At 44.4% G+C, this 16256-nt stretch overlaps 1 protein-coding gene across 3 annotated transcripts in view; it reads right to left on the bottom strand.

The window, feature by feature from the left end:
• The window catches only part of SYMPK (symplekin scaffold protein), a 1074905-nt gene that overhangs the window by 1036126 nt on the left and 22523 nt on the right, over window positions 1-16256 (bottom strand). For 2 of the 3 annotated variants that reach the window (XM_086938396.1, XM_086938395.1), the window contains exon 2: window positions 6155-6235. The gene's annotated coding sequence lies outside the window, so the exon portion shown is untranslated. Of the gene's footprint in view, window positions 1-2327; window positions 2532-6154; window positions 6236-16256 lie in introns of all 3 variants that reach the window. The other variant, XM_086938397.1, reaches the window with a different exon arrangement.

Genomic DNA, 16256 nt, shown 5'->3' with positions numbered 1-16256 from the left:
ACGGCCATGAATATAAGCCGACTGTGTCAACTACTGGACAACCCAACGCGCGAAGGGGATGAGGCGTGCAGCCTGTCGATCGACATCGAGAAGGCATTAGATAGTCTCAAATGGTCCTATCTGGTTAGGGTCCTGTGAGCTTTCGGACTAGGAGAGGGATTTGTGACCTGGACGGCAATATTGTACAACCATTAGACTGCTGAGGTACGCACAGGGGGAGTGATTTCAGAGGCCTGCACTGTGGGCAGGGGTACAAGGCAGGGATGCCCGCTGTCTCCCCTCCTGTCCGCACTGGCAGTGGAACCGCTGGCTGTTCATGCAAGATCAGGGCGATACTACAGGGGCCTAGACTGGATGGGTCAGTTCCACTTCATTGCCCTATATGCAGACGATCTCCTAATGTTCCTCGCCAACGCTGTTGATGAGTCACAGGGCGCCTGAGAACTGCTGGCCAAATTGGGGCGAGTGGAGGGTCTCAAAGCCAACTGGAATAGGACGTGCCTTTTTCCTGCTCAGAGTGGTAGAGGCAAACCCCCGGATGCGCTATACGTGCGGTGGGAAAGCAGCTGCCTGACTTATATAGGAGTGCGGATTTATCATGCACCCTTCGACCTATTAGAAGGTAATGTCGAAGAGAAATACGAACCACCAGGAGCAACTTTGAATTTTGGGGAACCCTCCCACTATCAGTAGCAGGGAGGGTGGCGTAGCTAAAAATGGTAACTCAAATACTTTACTACTTTGGCTCACTACCACTATGGATACCGCGAAAATACTCCACCCAACTCAACATCATGATTAAAGGGGCTCTGGGAAGCGCAGAGTAGCACTCACCACCATGCTGAGACCTAGACGGGAGGGGGGATTTGCAGTCCCTGATTTTGAGGCCTATTACCATGCAGCCCAATTCTAAGGAGATTACGTACTGGAGAAGCCCAAGGGGGCATGGACCCGGACCTGCAATAGCTTTCTCGTGTACTCCTCCGGCTCCCCTTAAGCGAAAGAGAGGCCCGAGGGATCTGTGGGTGGTGCAACAATGCTGGAATCAGGCCAACAGAAAAGCCAAATTGAGACTCCTGTATGCACCAGAGATCCCGCTGCGGGTTTGTGAGGAATTGCCACATGGGGAAGATTGTCAGAGATTGCGAAGAAGTGGGGATCTCCACTATTGGAGACCTCTATGAGGACAGCACCCTCATACCCTTCCAGGACATTTTAGAACGGTACGAACTGCACAGGCATGACTTCCTATTGCATGCTGCATTGATGGCAACCATCCGTAAGCATTGAAAGAGGGGGATGGCTGAACCGGCGACCTCTCTCCCATGCCAGTATGTGGTATGAGTGGCTGGGACGATCAAAGCGGTTACTTGCCTGTATAGAGGAATTACCCAGGAGATCAGGTGCCCCTTAGAGAGCCTGCGTGTCAAATGGGAAGCAGACCTTGGGATCCCCGTAGAGGAGAAGCCGTGGGAGGCGATGATGGAACAGGCATGGAAATGCTCTAGAAACGCAAGATTTCAACTAATCCAGTTTTATGTCTTCCACAGAGCGTCTCTCATCCCACACAAAATTAACTCATTCTTCGGGTCCCGTACAGCCTGTCCGCGTTGGAAGCTAGAGAACGCTAAATATTTACACATGCTCTGGGAGTGTCCATTGTTGGACGGGTTCTGGAGGGAGGTAACCACTAAACTGGGTGAATTAACGGATAGAGATAGCACTCTGACTCCGGGTTTTTGTCTATTACACTGGTTCCCTCATACTGCCCGTAATAAAGTTACCAGCAAATTCATAGATTTGGGGTTAGTCCTAGCTAAACGAGAAATTACCGGCCATTGGAAGGCGACCACTGCACCGCAAGATGGCTGCGAGAATTCACAAAATGGGCTAACTGTGAAGGGATTTTTAGATTACAAATGGCCCAGAGAACCAATAATGAAAAAATGTTAGACACGGCTAGAGCATGGGTGGCGATGGTGAACTTACTCAAGAACCAGACTGATGACACCGAACAACCCCCTGAGGGAGGGGACTTGTACAGATGGATTGAAGCATTGCCCTTCCTGAGCAGGTGACTTAGGTGATAGTAGGCAAGTACTATATGGTGGCTCCCCCCAATGTGGATGTCTACTTTCTTGAACTATGATGCCTGATACCCTACAACTATGGTTCCCTAACTGTGCGCTGTGGCACCCCGGTGCGCCGTTAGGAGTAGCCAGGGGCACCGCGCACAATCTGGGAAAGATAGCGGTGGCCGTGTGCTGAGCAAGCTAATCATGTGAGAATGTGGGCCAATAAATTAATATGTGTCTTTTGACGCCTACCTGAATGTAGCAAGTGAAGCTCATTCCAGCCGCAGCCCAACTCACGGGGAAGTTACAAATGCCACCTGCATAATTTGGGGTTTGGCCCAGAAGCGCAATGCCGCCATAGTGCCTACGTGCTTTCATAAACGTAGCCTCCGCATACGCAGCATGACTGTCAGCGTTATTGGGATAGCCGTGTTATACCGTGCTCCGGACGACCCTCTAGAAAAGTTAAAAGTAGGTAAGAGGGCTGAATCACTGGTCGCTCATTAACGGTTTTAAATTTGAAAAGTCGAATTTGAAAGGGACAAGTTAAATAAATGTGCAGTGGCCCACAGTCTCGTCGGAAAACAGCAGTGCATCTTAATGAATACTAAGGCTCCTCTCAGAACAATTTAAGCAAACAGGTGCAAATGAATGAAGTTTATGGCACAGTAAAGTGTCCTGGGGAACAAGAGTTATGTAGGGGGAAAACACAGACTTGTGACATTTTCACTCGAATCAAGATAAAGATTTCAAATATTGCTCCAACTTCACACAGGCCGTGTATTTATATGCTGGCTGCTGTTTCTGCACTTACTTTATGTGAACTTGAAGAAATACCATGCCAGATTTTATAAACCAGAATGTTTTATTTCTGTGAAGAAGAGTGCAGCAGAGGGATGGGAAATACAGGAAACTAAAAGTGACACCCGACTTCCAGTCTGTGAAAACATGGAAGAAGGAATGCACGGGGGTAAAACAAAGTTTGAAAGAATCAAAGAGGGAAGAGAAGGAAAGCAGGACATAAAGGCAGAGAGAGGGGAGAAAAAGAACATTGAAGAGCAAAGGTAGCAACAAAAGGTGGAGAAACGTAAAGGATGAGGGAATAGAAGACGCTTTAGCAGGCTTTTTCATAATTTAAAGTTTCACAAAGTGTCATCAACTGACCAAAAACAGATACAGCAGAGGCTGTAACTATGCAAGCTTCCTTAAAGCACCGAACAGGCACACACATAGCTGCTCTTTTTTTTCTAGCTTTTAGTAGCGCATTCTTGGGCTTGTAGTTTGCCTTTTTTACATTATTATGCTTCCCAATACATTTTAGGGAGACAACTGGAAGTACTCCCAAGGTCGGGATTACATTCCCCTACCGGTAAAAAAATGTCGGGGAGCCATGGCCAACTGCCAATTAGGTGAAGGGAGCCACAGGTCTGAAAAGTTTGGGCAACACTGCCCTACAAGATTAAATACCACTGAGAGCTGGATGATGGAGCAACATGCCTGAAGGTGGGAGGGGGGTGGGTAGAGTTAGTGGGGGGAGGGAGGAGAGGGGGTAATTTGTTAATCCATTGACTGTTGGGATAGATATGAGTGAGGACTAGCACAGATGCTTATGAAGTTGATTCCCAAGATGGAGACATAGAACACAATTCTCCTGGGACTGTTGTTAAGATGGATGAACACAGGAGCACTTTATGAAGCGGAGACATTAGATGGGATGATTTTTATAGGAATGTATAATCGTTAACATAAATATCGCTAATTAAATCAACAATAAGTGGGTCCTGTTTCATCCTTGGTATGGTACTTGTTTGAGGAGCTGTAACTGAATAAAATTTGTTTACAAAAACAAATCCGGTTCTCAGTCACTGCTCCCCGAGCTTGGAACCTGCTGCCTTCTGGTACTGTCTTTGGGTTCTGCTGTAGCAATACTTCACGCACTTTCTGGCAAAGAAAACACAAACACCTTTTCTTCCCTTTTTTTCAATGTCTTTTCACTGAACACCTTCACCTACTAAAAGCATCAAAGAGAACATCACTAGTGAAGTCACCTTGTCACTCTTAACAATCTGTCACGATGGGTATACAACTCTGTATGCAGACATAATTGGTCTCCCCTTTTTATGACAACCGTGTGTTTGCAGCCTTGATGACTCAGAAAAAATCTGCATAATTATCAATGTCTTTTAAAATCCATGCACTGCATTACTTTTTGCCATGTGTATTGAGAAGAATTTTACTCAAAACAAGACAATAAAATCACAAACCAAATGTAATGTTTTGATGTTCTCTTTCTGCATAAACATTTAAACATTGAAGCATTGTCCACATTCGAGGTTATTAGTCAGGGCACCCTAACCGGGTCAAGACTGGCAACTCCCCCCCCCCCCCGCCCCCTCCCCCCAAATAGCATATGCTTCTGACATTAAATATTAGCGTGCCAAGGTACAACCAGTTTTATGAGTACTTGACGACGAGTCCCCTGGAACTGTTGCCAACCCAACATCCGTGGCAGTGGGATGTTACCGTTACCTTGAGGAGCACCAGAACTTTATGAAGGTATAAAAATTACTAATGTGTCTAGTAAACAACTATTGAAACCAGGAAACCCTTTATAGAATTGTAGGTGCGACTGTCAATGACTACCGCTGCCTTTGCTGTAATATTGTGCTGCATCTAGAAGTTAAGACCATCTCTAATTATGCAAAATTCAGACAATTGTTGAAGACCTGGCTCTTTAAGCAAGCCTACCAATAAATAGCTTGAGCCATGCTGATTCAGTTACTTAGCGCCAAGAGACCGTCTGGTGAAAGTGCGCTCGATAAGCAGCAGTACGATAACATTTACTTCAGCGTATTGTAATCTACTTTATATTTAGCAAAACATGTTGATTCATAATCTTACAAACTTACCCCACTCCTTCTTTGCTGACCTGGTATAATGTTTAATTTATTAAAGAATGTTATTGCAATACAGTGTACGAAATGGGGGAAATGGGGGAACATTACGGTCAATACACTGCCTGGTTAATTCTGGTGCATATGGAAGGGACAAGTAGTGAGATGACTGGATTGGAGACTTAACTTTGAAGTGGACTCAATTGCTAGTTTGGTAATGGGTCTAGGATGGAGGGAAAGTCGTTGTAGTTTGAGGAGGTTGTCTTTATCTTGTTCAAGATCTACCAGCTTTTTATTTCAGAGGTCAATGGTGCTTCAAGGTGGGGGGCGGGGGAAGGAGGATTTCCAATTTCAGGCTATTAGTCATTTGCATAGAAGGAATGCTCAAATTCATAATTGGAGAGAGAAATCAGGTCCAATAAACAAGAGTTTCCTGTTACTCTAATTCTGGGTATTTTTCCAGGTGTCTGAACAATTTGCACCCATTATAGTTATATTTTGGTACAGGACCATAACGTGAATTAAGGGAGCTTCCTTTCTTCGTGGTTCTGATGCAAATCTATATTAACCAAGGACCATGCACCAGGTTTCCAATACCGAGACATCCTCAGAGATCTTGCACTGCCCTCCTTTTTTGCTCGAGCCATGCACTGATGGGGAATTTGCAAAAACGTTCATTATGTACCTATTAGGATCTTTAACATGTTCACCTATACCACCAGTGAGTCTGACCAGCATCTATGACTCTTATCCTTGTACTGAGATACGGATAGGTGAGACAAGTTAGACCACAAGGGTATCCCCTCATAGGATATTGTTTGTCCTTTTACAATGCTATAACAAGGGTGAGTAGTTGAGCTATATAAACCCCTGATTGATTGATAGCATTTATTGCAACTGCACCATGCAATAAGAGCATAAACTAAAATAGAAATTGCTCACAATTGCAACACGTAGCTAAGATCCTTGCAAACTACACATTACCTCCTATTGACTAGCTCTGCAAGTGTATCCCCTGCAATAGAGATGCATGTAACCAGCATATCAGAGACTCCAAACAGGCTTGAGGGGGGATGGTTGGCTGTAAATATATATGGAAGTAATCCTCAATATTGTTGGCCCAAGATCTTGAAACCCTTCTACTTCAAGTACACTAAATAGAGCAAAAACATTTGATTGTTGTACCTTGCTGTTGCTATGCCTCCTGATTAGTACAGATGAAAGGATCCCATTCACACTGCTACATACTTCCTACTTCAGAAGTACCTGAAGAAAAAAAGGGGAGGAAAAGAAAATTAAAATAGGAAATCTGAATACCTACAGTTTTCATGAATGATGTAGAGATTTCACGCATTTTATAACCCAAATCTGTCACTTTTCCTTTTAGGTGGTTGGCGGTTCTAGTTTGTGAGTTAGAACAATCAGGACACAATAGATGAGAAATAATTCCACTCTTTAGGATGTAGGGGTCCATAGAACCATTGTGCATCCATACTCATGGTCACTGTATATAAATACTAGTTCCTGCCTCCTACCAGTTGTCCTGCCTTTCCAATTTACTTTTCAATAAATAACAGTGGCTATGCTCCTCTTGCACCACTACTAACAGCAAACCCCTTTCTTCTGCTGCAAACCACAAGTCACAGAGTCATTCGACCTAACAGAGACAAATGTATAGACAGCTTTGCATTTAAATCATCCGTGGCACCTTTTCTTCGTTTGTACAGTTAGAGTGTTGGACTTAAATATGCACATTACTGTCTCTAGGGAAAAGCAAACCGACAGTGAAAACAAAGATAACCAGTGGAACAGTACTTTGCTCATACTAGATACAATTATAAAGTTTTACAGATTCAAGGCTATGAAGTGACAATGTCAACATTCAATGATTCCAGTCACTTGTCTTACTGTTAGAAGAAGGCAACCTCACGGAAATATATGAGTGTCGTGCTTAACTTCAGTAGCAAGTTTTCTGGGGCTAGCTTGCCTCTGACTCGAGTTCAAGGCAAAATGCAGCACCTACTGTCACTGAGATTGCTCGGCTAGTGTCCCTACAAGGTTCAGTGCTAGGCTGAGGCATGCCAGGCACAAAACCCTACATCAGAAACTTGGATTGAACACCTGATGCAGATGCCACTAGTTTTGGGTCAACAGCAGGAATCCAAATCCTTACAAAAACCTTGGAAAGAATGGGAACTGAGCAGCTCACACAATACCTTGAAGGAAGCACGCTCTCAGGGAATCTTTAGACCAGTTTCAGGCCCTATCACAGCACTGAGACGACTCTGCTCTGGGACGGCTGAAAATTGCAGATGGAAGACATATGCAACTTCGTAACTTTTAATATAGTCACTGACAATCTCCCAATGACATCCTGCTCCTGAACGCAACAATCAGATGCACCCAATCCTGGCTTGCCGATAATCACCTCAAACTCAATGCCCTGAAAATAGAGTTCCTTCTGATCTCACCTCCAGCTAAGAGCTCCACTGCTCAAACCTGGCTTAAACACCTAACTGCACTCAATGTCCAACCCACCATCGTGGACTCAGCAAAATCTTTAGGCATTACACTTGACACCAATCTCAACATGCAGCAACACATCAGCAAGGCAACTAAGGGCGCGAACTTCCAGATCAATACTCTGAGAAAACTTAAACCCTTCCTCCCAGCCAAAGACTTCCACACCGCAGTACAAGCTATAGTCATCCCCCGAATTGAATACGGCCGCACCGCACTAGTCGGACTCCCCCTAACCACAACCGCACCCCTAAGAGCCTCCCTAAACGCTGCAGCGAGACTCATCACTGGTTCAAAAAAGCACTACCACATTACCCCTGACCTGAGAGCCCTGAATTGGCTGCCATTTGAAGCCAGAATACACTTGAAAATCACCTGCATGACACACAAGGCGGTTCACCTTAAATCACCCGGTTACCTCGCCCAGAAATTGACAATATCTGGCGGAACCAGAAACACTAGAGGCACAAATAATCTTCTGCTGAAACCGCGAAGATTCCGGAAGGAAAAAACATATAAGCGCTCCTTCTCTGGAATGGCACCTAGGATCTGGAACTCTCTCCCTCCAGAAACAAGGCTTATCCCATCCACTACACTCTTTAAAAAAGAAGTAAAAGCTATCCTCATGGCTAAATACACTTGAACTAGTATCTAGAACTCTGTTAACACTGTACTACATGCTTCTACCTGCTTGACCCCTTTGCCTACTTGTATGAGTAGTCTCCCTCACACACCCCGTATGTAACCTAGTTGTACTGTTTGATTTATTGATTTATTTGTATGATTACGCCCCCATCATGTACCCCTTTATGTAACCTATTGTACTGTTTTGATTTATTGATTTATTGGTTTGAGTATGCCACCATCTATGTAAAGCGCTCGGATATCTGCAAAGATCTTGTCCGCGCTATATAAAACTTTTAAAATAAATAAAATAAATAAATAAAAATAAATATAGTCACTGACATCATACGCGTTGACACACAACACTTTATATAAGAAATATCCTCAGAGACCTTGAGCTAGTTTAGCTCCTTCCTTACCTGTAGAATCTCAAGGGGTAAAGAATAGTACATCAGAATATGCAGTAAACTCAATAGATGTAGAGTTTTGCACTTTCTACTTCCCCATGCTCTTCAATAACTATGGGATAAGGAGATTTCACATACAAACTGATGAGACTCAGGTTAATCTCAGGACTTCTACTGAGTAGGTTATTTAAATAAGATCTGGAGCATTTTCCTATCTAGTGGCGCCAATTCAAACCTGGATTAAAGAAAGCTGTTAAGTATTTTCAATTTTATTTCAAATTATTTAAGTGATCGGTCTTTAAAAACAAAACCATTACCCCAAGAAACATTTTCAAATAATACTACCACATACTTACATAAACAAGATAAAATCGTTGGTGGAATTTTTACACAGTTAAATCTACAAACTACTTCTGTGCAACAATTATTTTAAAAAATCATTTAAAAATAGAGATTTAGAAAGCCCATATGTAAGACAGAATTTTGCTTTTCGGAATTTTTATGGTTGTCCAATAGTTTTAAAAATCGATTTCGATCTCCACAGTTTTTCAACCAATTTCCTCTAAATACAAATTTAAAAGTTTTACCCCCTGCATCCTAGGGGGATTGAGGACCAACAGAGCCAGATGATTACTGCTTCTCTTCACAAGTATTTTCATACTGTTCAGTAGTACTTTTAATAGTGACTTCCGTTCTTTTAATAACTTTGAGCATAAGCAAAAATATTTTGGATAGATTCATATTTGTATCCGCATAATCTGCAGTCTCGATTTTCCCTTTGATCTTTCCATGAGGGGATGAGGTCTTTGTTTCCCACATGCCAAGACGCAATCTCATAAATTGATGTTTTAGGGTAAGTGAGAAATAGGCTGATAAATATTCCTGGGTCTTCCTTGTCCCATACGAGCTGATCACCGTCCAGGCATGCAGTCTTTGAAGTAAAGTATTCTCATCCGTGGTCAGTGGTGGTGGGACGTATAGCCACTGCTACCGGCCTTGCGATAGACTTAACACCGCTCCACTGTTTGCTGGCGCTGGTTCCCCGGCCTAGGAAAAAGAAAATCCCTTATAAACTACTGCAACTCATGTTGGTCCTGGCACGGCGGAGAGTAGCCATTACCTGTGGATTCTGGAGGCTTTTAGATCAGTTTACTCTCCGGGTGCACTGCCCGTTTATACGCACACAATACAGAAATGCTATTATTTAAGGTGCAAATCGGCGAGTGGAGAAACCCTGAACCACTCAATTAGAGTAGAGAAGACTACCCCTTATTCAACAAACTTGGTTGCCGATGCACTCAATACGGTACACATATTGCAGTATACAGCCAGCTGGCTGTATACTGCATTAAAGACTCCAAGAATTACCCTTCACGAGAGTTTTTGTTTAAACACTTCTGTCATTTTGTTACTATATTGCTTTTGTATTGTTACTTAACAATATGTGTACCGTATTGAGTGCATCGGCAACCAAGTTAGTAGCCATTACCTGGATGGGGCGAAGGGGCCCGGAGATCTCTACATGGCTGAGGGATGTCTGAGAGTGGTCTCTGGCGGAGGAGATACATATGCAATGTGCGCGCAGGGATGGGAGACTGCAGGAAGACCTGTTGGCATGGAGAGCAATGTGTGCCGCTGGGCTGTCCCCGAGTGATTCTGAGGGGACTAGTGGTGAACTGTTTACGCCAGAGGGGTCCAGAACTGACGGGGAGGGAGGGGGGAACGGGGATGAGTAGATCTGGGTTGTCGTCTGCGCTCGGCCGCAGCCTCACGTTCACTGTCTCTATATCCTGATTGTAATGTATGGTTCTTTTTTATAACCCTAATGTCTGATTTTTGTCTAGTGATATTGTTTCCCTACTGTGCCTTAATGAGGTTGTTGTCCTGTATGCAACAGTTCTTCTATGATGCCGCAATTGGGGGGGGGGGGGGAATGTTGTGTTCTCTATTGCATAACAAAAATAAAGATTTAAAACAAAAAAAAATGTAAGTATTCTTATCTGTTGAGTGAGAAAACTTTTATTGTAGAGTTGATTAGTTTATTGAAGGCCTTCTTCCCAACGCTGAGGTTCAAAATGGCTTGGGCAGCCAGGTCTTCGATCACCTGGTTTAAATAACTGCTCCAGGATCCTTGCGTTTTCTTTGCTATTTGTCTGTCTATTTCTTTCCAGCATAGTTGGTCAATGTTACCGATTTCAGAAGCACGCAGCCTCCAACATAATTTAATAAAGACACCTTTGCTCCAAAAAAACGATGTAGCAGGCCAAACTCTAGCCGCACCTAGGCCGGCGATGCACTTTGATGGATATGGAAAACTTTTTTGTAGACTTTTGTTTGTATTTTATTCAAGTCAGCGATTTCACATCCTTTCATTATTTCAGTGCCATAGGTTACTGTTGGCATTAACTGTGCTTGCATGACCGTTAATAGGTTACTGTATGATGGACAGCTTAATTTATTTTTTAATACGCTAAAACCATATATCCGATTTTGAGTTTTTAGCCTCATTGAGGTGAGCTGTGATTTAGAGCTCAATTTTTGTTTTACCTTACATCAAAGATATTTGTAGGAGGCAACTGCCTAAACTTTTTTCCCTCAATATGCCATGTGTAGGTCTTGTACGTGGCATCCACTAGCCGTACAACCTTTGTTTTTAATAAATTCAATTCTAGCCCTTGTGCTGCCAAGTATTTGGCTAAGGCACTAATTCCTCGTTGTAAGCCGATTGGAGTTTGACTTAGTAGCACTTGATTGTCGGCGTACTGAAGGCACCTGATTTTCTCGTTAACTAAGGATGGGGGATGACTATTGATTTCCAGTAGAGCCTCTTCAAGGTCAGATATATACAGATTGAAAAGAGTTGGAGCTAACACGCACCCCTGTTTCAGACGGTTTTGGGTGTCTATTTTCTTTGTTATCCACCGGCCGTCCCCTAATTTTACCCGACTCCATGAGCATGTGTAGAATTCTCTGATGGCATTTCATAACTTTGATGGGATGCCCCAGCTGTCCTGTTTTTCCCATAGTTGTTTACGGGGGACGCTGTCAAAAGCTTGTTTGAGGTCCACAAAACAGGAGAACAGGCGGGTGTTCTTAAAAGTGGATTTTTCGGCTAAGAATGTTAATGCCGTTAAGTTTGTTAAGGTGCCTGCTCCACCCGGAACCCTGTTTGCAACCTTGGAAATCAGTTGTAATCGTCTTGACCATTTTTTCAATTGGGTCAGCAAGCAGCTCGCATATAACTTAGCTTCAACATCAATTAAAGCAATTGATCTATAGTTTGTCAGCTTTGTTGAATTTCCCCCTTTAAAAATTGGCTGTATAATGCTTCCCCTCCATGATTCTGGAATTCCATTTGTCATAAACAGCTTGTTGAAGAGTGGAGTAAAGTAATGGGGCCAATATGAAGCGTCTCCTTTGAAGAGAGCATTGGGGATTCCATTGGGGCCTGGTGCACCCTCTGTGTTTAATTTCTTCATGGTTTTGATCAATTGGTTTACTTCCGTTAGTTTGTTGCAGTTTTTACATTGTGGGGCGATGTGTTTATTATTCGAATTGATGACCCCAAGGGTAGTCTGTGTGTTTTGCGCTGCGCTCCTCCTGCTGTCCTTTTTTGCTATTTGACTAACTGGTGTTGGTTTGAGCTTTGGTTCTTTATACATACTCATTTTGTGAGCTACAAATGTAACCTCATTTATCCCTGTGTTTTTATGTCTATTTTTCCCGAGTGTCAGTGAATTTATCTGATACCAGAAATGTTTTCGGTTCCGTTTTTTACTTGCCAGAAGACGTTTATTCCATCCTGTAACGCAGGGTCTGGTTTTAGCTTCTCAACAGTTTTTTAGGTCTCGGTAATATCCGGTCGGCAGACCGGATGTCCGAGAATTATTGTCAGTAAGAGGGCTGCTTTATCCCGCCCTCTTTTTGGCTCTCCCTCCATTGGCTGGCTTCCTAAACGGAGGCCAGCCATTGGAGGAGAGAGCCGTCCCTCTGAATAGGCTCCGTCTTTTTCGGATTTGGGGGCGTCATTTTTGCTGTTCTTTAGCTCGTGACGTAGTCCGTCACTCAGGACAGCAAAACCACGCCCCCAAATCCGAAAAATATCGGAAGCTCGAGTCCGCCATTTTCTCGCCGTCTAGCCTGCACCAACTCGTCCCCTGTGAGGTCGCCTCTTCAGTCACCTTGCAGCCTCCCTCTCAGCCCCTGCAGACTCCCACTTCCCTACTCCCTTTCGCTCTCACCAGTCCTCCCAGTCCGTAGCTCCATGCTCCGGCAGGCTCCCTCTCGGCGCTTCTCGTCCTGCGCGCTCCTCTGCCGTGTAACCTCCCACCTCCCTGCACTCTCACTCTCAGCTCGCCTCCATCCAGTCTCCCTCCTCCCTCTACCCACCCGTACCCATTGACCCTAGAAGACCTCGGATACCGTATGAGCCCTGGATCCCACCGATCTGCGAACACCCCCCCCCCCCCCCCGTCTTGCCGGCGGCGAGTTCTAGCATAAGGAAATCCTCAGGAGCGCAGGCCGCATTAATTACTGGGAGCGCGAGCCACGTCAGGCTCATAACTCATTGCAATCATTGAATTAGCATCAGGGTGTCTAGTGAGGGGACAGGCGAGAGGCTGAAGGTACGGGGGTTCACAGGGGGGAGAGCACTTTGAAGCGACCGTAAAGTGGCAGATTAAAACTAAAGAAACCAATGTAAATTTAAGCGGAGGTGGGTCTTGGGCATTTTTGCTTCTGTAGCGAGTTACGAAGCAGTGTATGCGCAGGTGACTTTTTGTGTACCTTCCAGGCGGGTGCAGGTGGTTACTGTGTGCCCCCTAATTGTGTGCGGATGCCTCATACTGTTCGTTCCAAAGTGAGTGTGCGGGTGCCTGGGACTGTGCATCTCTGGTGTGTGCTTTGCAGAAGGCCTGTGTGTTGTGTGTATGTTCAAGTTACACAAGCGTTTGAGCGCGCATGGAACTTTAACAACAACGAGAGCTTGTGTGTTTAGGCGCGTGAGTGAGCGGATGAATGTGTGTTTGTGTTTAAATGGTTGCGCGTGTGTGTGGATGCATGTTGTGAAGGCGTGTATAGGTTTGAATGTGTCGCGAGTATGTATACTGATTGGTTGGAGGTCGCGTGTGATTGTATGGGTTTGAAGGGACCGTGTTGGATACTTAGAGGGAAATTTACGGTTACGGGTATTCGTGGGAATGTATCTGAATCTCGAAGGAACAAAATAAAGTATGCTTTCAACTACCTGTTGTTTCCTGGATTCCTTGGCATAATCTTGCACTTTACAATACTGTGCATCTGTTCCTCCCACTCCCCGGTATATGTGGTGCATTGTATTGCCGATATCGCTTTAGGCAATGCCTGCATTTCCGAGGTTTGGACGCGTGACATCATGTACTTGGCTCTTTCAGTTGTGAGGATTCTGCCTCCATCCTAGATTGCAAAATATGGGCTTGTGTTTAGTATTGTCTTCACTACCTGTAGAAACCTTACCTCCAGGTGCCTGCTGAAAGCAGGTACTGTCTGTAGCACTCCGATGTGCAGGCGGCTGACTCTGCTTTTTTCACCCATTTGTTTGCATGTGTTTGGTTTAGTACAGTTTGTCTCACAAGTCAGAGACAGATGGCATGTCCCTTTAGGTGCATGGAGGCCAGCAGCACATGTGTACTGTGTATCCGTGAGGTACATGTGGTTAATGTTCCTGCACCTCACAAGTATGCGCAGGCTGCTAGTAATATCTGTGTAAGAGACTGGAGTCGCTACCTCCAGGTGTGTGCAGCAAACTCCAGGCACCTGTTGATGCCTGGCACTCACTCTACCACCCAGGTATGTCCTAGCAGATGCTGTGTGAACCTGCCAGGTGTACGCATGTGGCTAGCACTTAGTGTGCCTCGTGCTGGTTTCCAAACCACTTGCAGCGCGTGTATCTCCTAGCTGGCTGGTAATGCCTGTAAATCGCTAATGTGCTGAGCAAGTTGCTATTTCTGTTCTGTACTTTATAGGCATTTTATCTTCCCTGTTTCAGAATGTGCTGTCTTTGTGATTGCCACACAGCTCTGTGACATCACAGCCTGCTGTCTCATCAGCCCATCCACATTAGCAGGTTTGAAGAACTGACATATGGTTCAGTGCAAATCATCTGGATTAAAATTAGTTTTCATTGAGAAATTTAGATGCAGGTTAACGGAGCGGCTTCTGCGTGATAATTTACAAAACTTGTACTGTGTAATGCCACGCTCTAGCCTTTGTCCTAATGAGACGATGCCAGAGTGGCCAGCGCCCGGGCCAGAGTAAAGGAAGCTTTTGCACCCACAGTATGTGTCCTTCTTTGCAGATAGGTGACATGCAAGAGATGGGGGTGGGGGGAGAGAGATGGGCGGATTTTGTGTGTGTGTGTGTGTGTGTGTGTGTGTGTGTGTGTGTGTGTATATTATGTATTCTGTATGCATCCTGGACTACATCATGACTTATTTTAAGACCCTGCATGGTGTCCTTTCAGACAGAAACTCGGCTTCTCTTTCCCCACTGGGATCACGGATTTGGAGGCCCGAGTCAGTAAGGTAAAATGAATGAGCAAACACGCAGTGAGGCTTTTAGAGAGAGGAAGAGGGGGGGAGGGGGGGGGGGGGGAAGGATGTGGATTTCGAGCAAAAAAAGGTCATAAGCAATGCCAATAGCTCTACCTTTAATAATGCCGAGACCATTGCATTGTAAATGCTTGTCTTATATTGTGTTATTAATTTTTTAAGCTCGCTACCGTCAGGGTTTTCCCCCAGTTTTAACTGGTTTGAGACTGATCTTATTTCACGCACTATTAGGCTTTTCTGCTTGCGCACTTCAGGATTAAACCGGGGATGGTGACTGCTTGTCCGGTTGGGCTTCCTATGATACATAAGAGGATAATGCCTCTTATTGTCCGGGATGCTTTCTATTAGGGCTCCCGTTAGATTTTCCCAAGCGATAAATCGCTTACCCTTCCAGGCTTGTCTTGACTCTAAACTTCGGGTTTCCTCTGATCTTCCTTCTCTCGTTACTGATTGGAAATATACTTCAGCCATTACCTTTTCAATCCCTATTCCTCGCCATTTCAATCTTTTTAAGTTATGAGCACGTGGCTTGGAGAGTTGATCTTTAGTTGCTGTCAACCTGACTGTAATTTGCTCCAATTGCGATGTTTGCAGCTTGTGATCGTTCTCAATGCGTGACACGATTTGGAATGTTTGTGTCCGTTGCGCTACAGATGCACTCACTAAGGTATGGTTGATGGTTGAACTATTGATCCCGCTTAAAAAGGTAATTGCTGCTGGTGAATCCTCTTTTGTGTTTCCATTTAGGTGTATCAGACCTAGTGTTTCACATTGTCGTCTGAAGTTGTTTCCCTTTTTATACTGGTTCCCTGGGGTATTGCATAAATTCATGTTAAAGTCAAATGAGATGATAAACTGGGCCTTACAAAGCCTTTGCAGTGATTTTATTATTCCAAACAACACGTTTATGTGCTCGTCTTTTGTCTCCTCACTTTGGTGAATTTAGACATTAAGTAGTATTAAGATTGTCAGAGTCCAGTCATTATTGTGCTGCTCCAACTTGGTTACAAGAACCCAATTCGTCCCTATGGGGAGTTTTTCTAATGACCAACCTAGTTTGGTTGAAAAATACGAGGACAAACCGCCCTTAGGGTGACCAAATGTTGCTGATTTTACTGCTGGTTCATGATGACCAGTAAAGCCTATAAT

This window comes from Lissotriton vulgaris, chromosome 9 (genome assembly GCF_964263255.1).
Source record: "Lissotriton vulgaris chromosome 9, aLisVul1.2, whole genome shotgun sequence".
In the NCBI taxonomy this organism is placed as follows: Eukaryota; Metazoa; Chordata; class Amphibia; order Caudata; family Salamandridae; genus Lissotriton; species Lissotriton vulgaris.
This window is presented reverse-complemented; position numbering and strand designations above follow the sequence as displayed.